Here is a 9175-nt window from a genome sequence, read left to right on the forward strand (position 1 = left end):
ATTATATATATATTATATATATAAATATATTATACTTTACACACACACACATATATATATATATATATATATATATATAAATATATTATATATATATATATATATATATATATATATATATATATATATATATATATATATAGCAAAATGAAACGTTTGAACTGAACAAAAGAATGACGAAAAAGTCTGTAGAACTAATATTTCAAATAAATGTCCAAAATTTGAATTTTCAATGCTTACTCAAAAAACAACTATATAAATAGCCTGCAAAAATAAAAAATAAAAAAAATAAAACTCAGATATGTTTTACAGAAGTAATGCAAGGGCTAAAATCATTGTAAGATTCAATTTTGCTTGGTTGCTAATCATATACCAGTGTAGTAAGTTTAATGTAATGTATCCTATTATACGGTCGTGTGTGTCTGTGTTGTGTGCAATTTCATAGAATATCGTTATGACAAAATATCCACGCGAATTAAAAGTTATTTTATCAATGTGACATACAGAAATATGCTAACAAGCTTATGCTACAAATTATTTCGTGAGCCCTAAATCAAATTACGAGTCATGTCCAAGAAAATCTATTCACCATGTGCTCTATTTTAAACTTCCGTGAATGACTAGTAAAAGAAGGGAGAACGAAATAGAAAATAATGCTTTCAAAATTAATCGATTTCGAAGATATTTGGTTATGTTCCAAGAAGCAAGACGCTACTAAGACTTTAGAGTCCTTGGAAAATGACAACATTGTTCGAGTTCTGACTGACGGTCATGGAAGTTTGGACTTTGGATTTGGAACCAGCAGTTCTTCCAGTGACGTTGTTCTGGGCGGTAGACGTTTAATAACGGAAGTTTGCTAAGTGATATGTTTGTCACCAGGATTAGCGTATACGATTCCTCCTTAATTTATCGCAGCGTAATTGGTTTTGTTGTGAAGTTTTTACGAAGAAGCCGCTTATCACCCGACTAAATTACAGTTGGAGATTTCGATTTCCACAGAGTTTTGGCACTTGGTTGGTCAGGTTAAAACGAACCCAGAGCTTCTGCAACGTAAGACTATAACTTCACTGTAATATTGCTAGTACTTATATTTTATTTCTGGGGATTTTCGAATCTTGCTGCGTGTTTAGGCGGTTACAAATCTTTGGTAGCCATTATAACGAGATGTGAGTACGTTTACTTGTAATATGACGTGAATAAAGGCTCTAGATTTACAAGATTTAGAGAATGTTGCCCACAGCTCTTAAAGTTTTGTCTTTTCCATTTCCAGGACGTGTTTAGTAAGAATGACTTAGAGTTCCTGCTCTAACGGTAAAGCTGAATAAAGCATGATAAAGCTTCTCTTTAGTAACGGGTATGTAAGAGGTATTTATTTCCACCAAGTTTAATTTGAAGCAATTTTTTGTAATACTTGGCAACGTTTAATTTGGTTATTTATAAAATAGATTTATTTCTTTGCCATAAATTTAACTTTTATCGTAGTGTACTTTTCTAAATTTTGAAGAATTTTGTATTTTACTTTCGTTATAAATTTAAATTGTAATATTCGTAATTCTTTTAAATCTTAATTTTATTCACTTCCACTTTGTCATAAATTTAAATTTCAACATATTTTTTGTCATAAATCTATTTTAATAAATGTTTATTTGTATATATTTGTACAACTTTACCTTATCCTCCATCCCGTAAGGGGCGGCGCCCCTAACGGGATGGAGGAGCACTCATGCTCTGCATAGTATGTCGTATGACCTACTACGCAGGTAATTGGGGGTTTATTTTTTAATTATATTGTTTATGGTTTGCATATTGTTTTTGTGTTCTTAGTTGGTTTACTTTTTTTGTTGATTGGTCTACTGCTAGTTTTTTTTTCTTGGTTGGTTTATTGCTTTTTTGTTTTCTTGGTTATTGCTTTGTTGTTTTTTATTTGTTTATTTATTTCTAGTTTTTGTTTTTTGGTTTGTTTATTGCTAGTTTTTTTATTGGTTGGTTTATTGTTGGTTTGTTTTACTGGTTGGTTTATTGTTGGTTTGTTTTATTGGTTGGTCAATTGCTTGGTTTTTGTTTTATACGTTGGTTTATTGCCTGGTCTTTGTTTTATTGGTTGGTTTGTTGCTTGGGTTTTGTGTTCTTGGTTGGTTTATTGCTTGGTTTTTGTTCTTGTTCGTATTATTGCTTGTTTTTTGTGTTCTTGGTTGGTTATTGGTTTTTAGTTATTGGTTGGTTTATTGCTGTTTGATTTGTGTTCTTGGTTGGTTTATTGCTTGGTTTTCTTTAAAGTTCAGATACGTTGTAGGTGTTTGAACGTCCCTGGTTACCTCCCACTCAGTTAAGTTCGCACTAGCTCCCTAATATTTGAAAATTCATTTGCAGGCCATCAAAAGGCATCATTCTGCATCAAATAACTAAATTGATATACAGGTCCAGAGTCAGTTTTACTTTGGAATTTTAGCTTCCAGAAAATTTATATAAAATTTGTATTTAGGTGAAGCTTTGGCATATGTAAAGGTTTTGCCAGAATTAAGTTTTCTAAACGTATTAGATTTAATAGAGTTTTTAAAGTTTCTAGAGTATGAACTTTGCATATCCCTTGGTTAATATTGTTATGGGAACCTCCGTAGATGTTCGCTTGAAAATAATCAAAATGTCAAATTTTTGCGCAGGCATGATTTACGGCAACTAATATCACGCCAACTCGTTCGCGGAAAACTCTGTTAGGACAACTCGCACCTGGACAGTTTATAACTTGCGCAATTAATATAAAGGGCAGCTCATAACAGATGTAATCAATTACAAGGGGGTTATTTCTTCTTCTTTTTTAAGTAGTTATCGATGAATTATATAGGTATAAACAGCTGTTAAATGATATACGTAAGTTTTAGTTCATAGGTGTAACAGTGATCATTTAATTCTTTAATTTTTTACTAGTTTACTTTAAATTTCATAGATCATTCTAATTAACTGTACGTCCATTAAACCACTCGCAAACTGTCTAAAGTATCTCGACAATTTTATTTTCGTAGTTTGTATTAAGTTAGTTGGTTTAAGATACTTTTTCAGTTTTTAAACCTTTATTTAGCCTTGACAATACCATATTATATAAAATATCAGCAAGGTGATAACTACGTATATAATTTCCAAACAGACTGTAAATAAGGAAAGCAAAGATTTGCAAAGCTCTTTCGGACGATGGCTGAGGAGGCCCTCTTCAGAAATGGTATCAGCATGGGAACCCTGATGTAAATAAAGTGAAATCAAGAATTTTCCGCTATTCTGTAAAAGCCAAAGCTTTCTCATCACAAGACGCGAGAATTGTGATCGCTATAGAATGCTCTTCAAAATATGAGGCGTGGACTGCCAGCAACAAAGTTCATCACGAAGAATTCGTCTGTGTCAACGGTAGAACAGTGTTGATCTCCATATTCTATCAAATGGCTTTGATATACTACTATTGTACTGCAAATCTGAATTGGGGAAACCATTTTTGGAAAATGGTACTGGCGCAGATTAAAGAATGCTAATGTTCGCCTGAATTTCAGTTGTCAAAGAATTGCGCGAAGATTTTAATCAAAGAGGGGCGGGGGGGGGGGGGGGGGGGGGGGGGGTTGCCGGGGGTGGCGGTCGTTTGGCAAGGAAATCTGGTTGACCACATAAAGCTTTCAAAGGCAGAGTTTCTTTTACCAAAAAACATTTGTTTTAACGACTTCCGTTTTAAAGGTCATTTCGAATCTGGAAGCGCCTCAGTGGCGTGATCGGTTTGGTCTTGGCCTACCACCTCGGCGGCCGCGAGTTCGATTCTCGGGTATTCCACTGATTGGTTAGAGATGTGTGTTTCTGATGATAGAATTTCACTCTCGGCGTGGTTCGGAAGTCACGTAAAGCCGTTGGTCCCGTTGCTGAATAACCACTGGTTCCATGCAACGTGAAACCACCATACAAACAATTTCGATTCTGGATAACCTCACAGTTCCCAGTTCATTACTTTCTGCCTGAGTTTCATATCCATTCAATTTAATACGCCACTAGTATAGGGTAATGACCATTTATTTTTCATATCTACCCACGAAACTCACGTAGGGTGGTGGTGCCGTCAGTCCGCCTCATGCGGTGCACTATAGACATAAAACTCTTTAAAAAAAAAAAAAAAAAAAAAAAAAAAAAAAAAAAAAAAAAAAAAAAAAAAAAAAACCAGTCCTTCCGTCCCCTGGCTACAATCCCTCTCATACCTTTAATTGTACCATAACAGTGAGGACACTAGGTATAAGTGTTATCGTTTTATGGCGATAAAGTAATTTGAGAGAGAAGAGAGAGAGAGAGAGAGAGAGAGAGAGAGAGAGAGAGAGAGAGAGAGAGAAAAAAAAATTTGTTAAGGAACTAAATTGCCTTAGATCTGGAAACATGGACGAAGGTAATTTTCTGCAAAGACTTGCGTTTTTTTATATACATAACTGAAATCGTCCATTTTAAGTACTCAAGTATGCAGTAGATAATATAAACTGAAAACCGAGAGCTATGAGACGATGGGCATGACTTTTTTTTTTTCTTTTTTTTGTCCCAACACTTAAATCACGTGGAAACCATGAGATACCCGTAAGAATAGTATTTCTCAATACTTAAAGCCCGTGGAAACCATGAGATAACCATTAAAATAGTATTGTTATTTTTAAATGCAGTCAAATCTGTATAGATCAAGATTCCCCATCCCCCCACACCCAAAAACACCCCCCACCCCTAAAAATAACTAAGTTTATTTGTCTCTCAATACTTAAAGTACCTGAAAATCAGGAGATACATATAAGAATAGAATTGTTATTTTTAAATGCAGTTAAATCTATATAGATCAAGAGCGTCCTACACCGCTCCCAACCCCCAAAACCAAGGCCCCCCCAAAATAAAAAACTATAAACTTTACTTGTCTCAGTACTTAAAACACGTGAAAACCATGAGATACCCATTAGAATAGTATTATGTCATTTTTAAATGCAGTCAAATCAGTATAGATCAAGAGTGTCCCAAAACCAACTCATTTACTTGTCTCTAAATAGTTAAAGTACCTGAAAACCATGAGATACCCATTAGAATAGAATAATGTCATTTTTAAATGCAGCCAAATCAGTATAGATCAAGAGCGTCCCAAAATCTCAAAACCAACCCCCACCTCCCCCCAAAAAACTATAAACTTTACCAAATATACAAAACAAGCTATTTGCTGGAAAATGTAGATCGGTAAAGGGGAAAATAAAACACGAATGCGTTAATTCCAGGGGAGCCCAGACGGGCCCCAGGGGAAATAAAACGCCCTATACCAGTCATCCGCCTCACTTTGGGTCAACTTAATGGTCTTGAGGTACCTCTAGGCCAACGGTATGACTGCCCTCCGGGGCATTGTCTCGTGATAAGAGGTCGTCTATTTTGTGACTAAGCGGTCAAGGATTCAATTTAGTTTCGTCCGGTGGATGGCAGCTGCCAAAGTTTTTGTTCGAATTATTTCAGGTGACTATGATGTATTAATATATAAGTAATCTCAACCGAGCTGTTCAAAGTAGAAGAACGCGTTTTCTACGTAGTGCTAAGTTTTATAAATAAAACAATTGCTAATGCTGTTAATAATATGCTGCTGGAAATTCGTTTTTTTTTTTTTTTTTTTTTAAGTCCATTTTAGTATTAACAATGGTGTGTTTCCTTGCTTACTATATGCTCTCGCCGACATTGTGAATTATTTTTTTTTTTTTTTTTTTTTTTAACATTCTATTTTAGTATTGATAATGGTGTGTTTTCTTGCTTGCTATATGATCTCGCCCGCCCCCCATTGTGAAGTTGACCAGTCGGGTAAATTTGCTGTTTTGTTATACGTCAGTATGATAGCGTTATTGTTGCTGTAAACATTGCACAATCTCGAACTTTTGTATCATTACTCTACATCTTGCAGAACCCTCGCCGGTTCTCCGTTGTATGGCCCTCATTCGCATACTCCAGCAAAACCACCTTAGGTCCTACGGCCAGGAAGTTCCAGGGAGTGCCATATCTGCAGTGCCAAAGTGATAATCTTTCGCTGTAGTGTTGTATACCACTGTACATTGTGATATCTTTTGAGCTATTGCAGTTCTTAATCCTTAGTGTACTAATTTTAGTTGTAGTATTGTTTACTTGCTAACTGGCACTGGTCTTATGTCTTACCTTGTGATTTAACGTAAACTTGAAGTGCCACGGAGACTGCTAGTTCTCTTTGTGCTCATCTGATACCTCTATTGAGAATTATAATGCTTAATTGTATTACCTGATTATATTCTTAAAATCCTTATTTCTGAATCATCCTGTTATAAGACTACTCAAGTAGGGTTTATTTTCCCTGTTCTGTTTATATCTGCCAATCCACCCCGGCAGATAAATTAATAAGTTCAAAGTGTTGTTGTCTCTTTAAGATTTATTGTTTTATTGACGAGTGACCTCTCAGGATTAGTGGTATATATATATATATATATATATATATATATATATATATATATATATATATATATATATATATAATATATATATATATATATATATATATCTGTGTGTACTACTACGTATGTGTGTACTACTATACGCCGTTTATAGCCGTTCTAAATAAACTCCTGGATGATCTAAATGATAGGAAATTCAAATCTATGCGGTCGTTAATATCATCACTTGGTTTAAACCTTAGCCATTAAGGAACACATAAAGAAAGGGTTAGGAAAATATATAACGATTCCCAGGAAACCTTTGTGAGATAAAGCTTCCTGCGGATGAAAAAAAAAGTAGACATCAATTGGCCGTGAAGTAACGGAAAAATGTTTCAGTTTGAAAATTATAGATATGACCGAGAAATCAAAAAAAAAAAAAAAAAAAAAAAAAAAGAAAAAAAAAAAAAAAAAACAATGCAATCTTTCTCAAGTATTAAGGTTTCAAAAAGACAAAATAATGCAGTCTTTCTCAAGCATTGAGGTTTAAAAAAAAAAAAAAACAAATGCAGTCTTTCTCAAGTATTAAGGTTTCAAAAAAAAAACAATGCAGTCTTTCTCAAGTATTAAGGTTTCAAAAAAAAAACAATGCCATCTTTCTCAACTATTAGTGTGCCTTTGTGTTCTATTTCAAGTAAAGTAACTTATTAATCTTTTTGTATTTCAAATAAAATTAAAAAAAAGTATACTTCACAGCAAAAATAATTAATATAACCTTGCTATCATAAGCAAATCGATGTGGCTTTTTTATATTTTTTTTTCAAATTTTAAAACGCCAAATTCAGTACTGCGGACATATCTAATTATTTCAGTTCCACATTCATGTTATATTAGATTTAATTTTCCAATGCTTGGTGGAAATCCCTCGTTGCTGCTTGATTAATTTTGAAATCTCTTGTTGTTGATATAATTAAAATATAACATAACGCTACGATCAATTCATTTCGTTATGAAGTTTTAATTTATAAGATCTGTCTCTTTAATAACAATCTAATCAATTTAAGTCTGAAGTAATACAAGGAAGCCTCATCTTTCTAATGACAATTTGCTTACTGATTTAAAGATAAACACTTAACCTTTTCATTAAATGTTTAATCTTAAAATCTTTAAAATGTTTTAAAGATAAAACAAAAAGAAGGCTATAGTATTTATGCATTACAAATTTTTTATAACTTTTGTTTGATTCGTTGTTAGTTTACTTGTAATTTTCAAAAATATATGGACCCATTGTACATTTTAATAAATTTCTTTCTTTAAAAATTGCAAAACAAAACAAGCCACCATGCAGTTGAAGCGCGCCCGGCCATCCCATGGTCCATCTTCTCTCTCTCTCTGTAATCTCTCCTCTCTCTCTCTCTCTCTCTCTCTTCTCTCTCTATTAGGATTCCTTGGCATAAACATCCTCTTTCTATCAATCTCTCTTTTTTTCTGGATTCTCTTTATCATCCGACTATTTATCTTCTTGGCCTCCCGTTTTTCCGATGCTGCCCCTTATAGCCTGCATCCGATTCATCGAACACATGTCGGTATACATCAGAGATCTATAAAGGACAACAATAAGGGGAAGTGATAAATTCACGCTCGGGGTATCGGATGGAAAATTTTTGGTCACCTTTCGTGGCTCTTTTTCTCTGGCAGGAGGTTTCATTTTCCAGTTAATTTGAATATTCTGATTCTCGTATGGTTATTTTGAAGACAACTGCTCCTGCAACTCTTTGTCTTGAATAGCTAAGCCAGAATCGGTAATCGTCTGATTGTGTCTCTCCTGAACTATTAACATTTTTAGTACCACCTAATCGATTGTATTCATATTAAGTTGGCATTGTTTCCTTTGCTGAAGATTTATGCAAGCTTTTTTTTTTGTTTCTTACGTTTAATTCGGAAATCAACAATAGTACTTTCCCAACAAAAGCAGTAATGATTATAATGTCTTTACAATTCCTCGTGCTTCTGTATTGTTTCTTCACATAAAGTTGTGTTTTTGTCAGTGTTAGGCTCTTTATTATAATCGTAATTATACTAATAATTCTTTAAGAAACAGTTAATTTCCCCAATCCCCCAAAAATGTGGACTACTGCTGACAGCAGTTGATGTACCTTGGAGAAATTGAGGTAATTTATTAATATTCAATCAATATGTCCTCCCCTGTTAACTCCTAGTTTAAAAGTCGGTATCTTCTGACCAGGTGATCGCAGGAATGTGTGCATTATTTATACTTAGCCTCGCTGTCTGGTACAGTTCTTACCACCGACACGTTTGCAAAATCGAAGTAATTCTAAGCTCGAATGTTTAGTTAAAAGATTTTATTTTCTCCTAACTTGCTTGTGTTCCATATTGTTGTCTTATAAAATCTACCCTTTGGCTCCATCATCTAATATCTTTTTCTCTCACCGATTCCATTGTTGGAGATCCTACGTATTTTTACTTCTTATCAGAAAGCCTTTTTTTTTCACCTTCGTGTTTCCTTATATGAGCAACTTATCCCATCTCCTAACACGAGATTATTTCACATTTTGCTCCTCGGCATCTTCATGTTTCTCCAACGTATTTTTGCTTCTTATCAGAAAGCCTTTTTTTTACCTTCGTGTTTCCTTATGTGAGCAACTTATCCCATCTCCTAACACGAGACTATTTCACATTTTGCTCCTCGGCATCTTTATATTTCTCCCCTTCTTCCCTCCTACATCGGCTCC

At 34.0% G+C, this 9175-nt stretch overlaps 1 long non-coding RNA gene across 1 annotated transcript; it reads left to right on the top strand.

The window, feature by feature from the left end:
* The first annotated feature begins 793 nt into the window (after positions 1 to 793).
* LOC135206576 (uncharacterized) lies at positions 794 to 6386 on the top strand. Its single transcript, XR_010312789.1, has 3 exons — positions 794 to 1166; positions 1271 to 1354; positions 5927 to 6386. It is a non-coding gene; the product is annotated as an uncharacterized LOC135206576 (long non-coding RNA).
* Positions 6387 to 9175: the final 2789 nt, after the last annotated feature.

This window comes from Macrobrachium nipponense, chromosome 31 (genome assembly GCF_015104395.2).
Source record: "Macrobrachium nipponense isolate FS-2020 chromosome 31, ASM1510439v2, whole genome shotgun sequence".
In the NCBI taxonomy this organism is placed as follows: Eukaryota; Metazoa; Arthropoda; class Malacostraca; order Decapoda; family Palaemonidae; genus Macrobrachium; species Macrobrachium nipponense.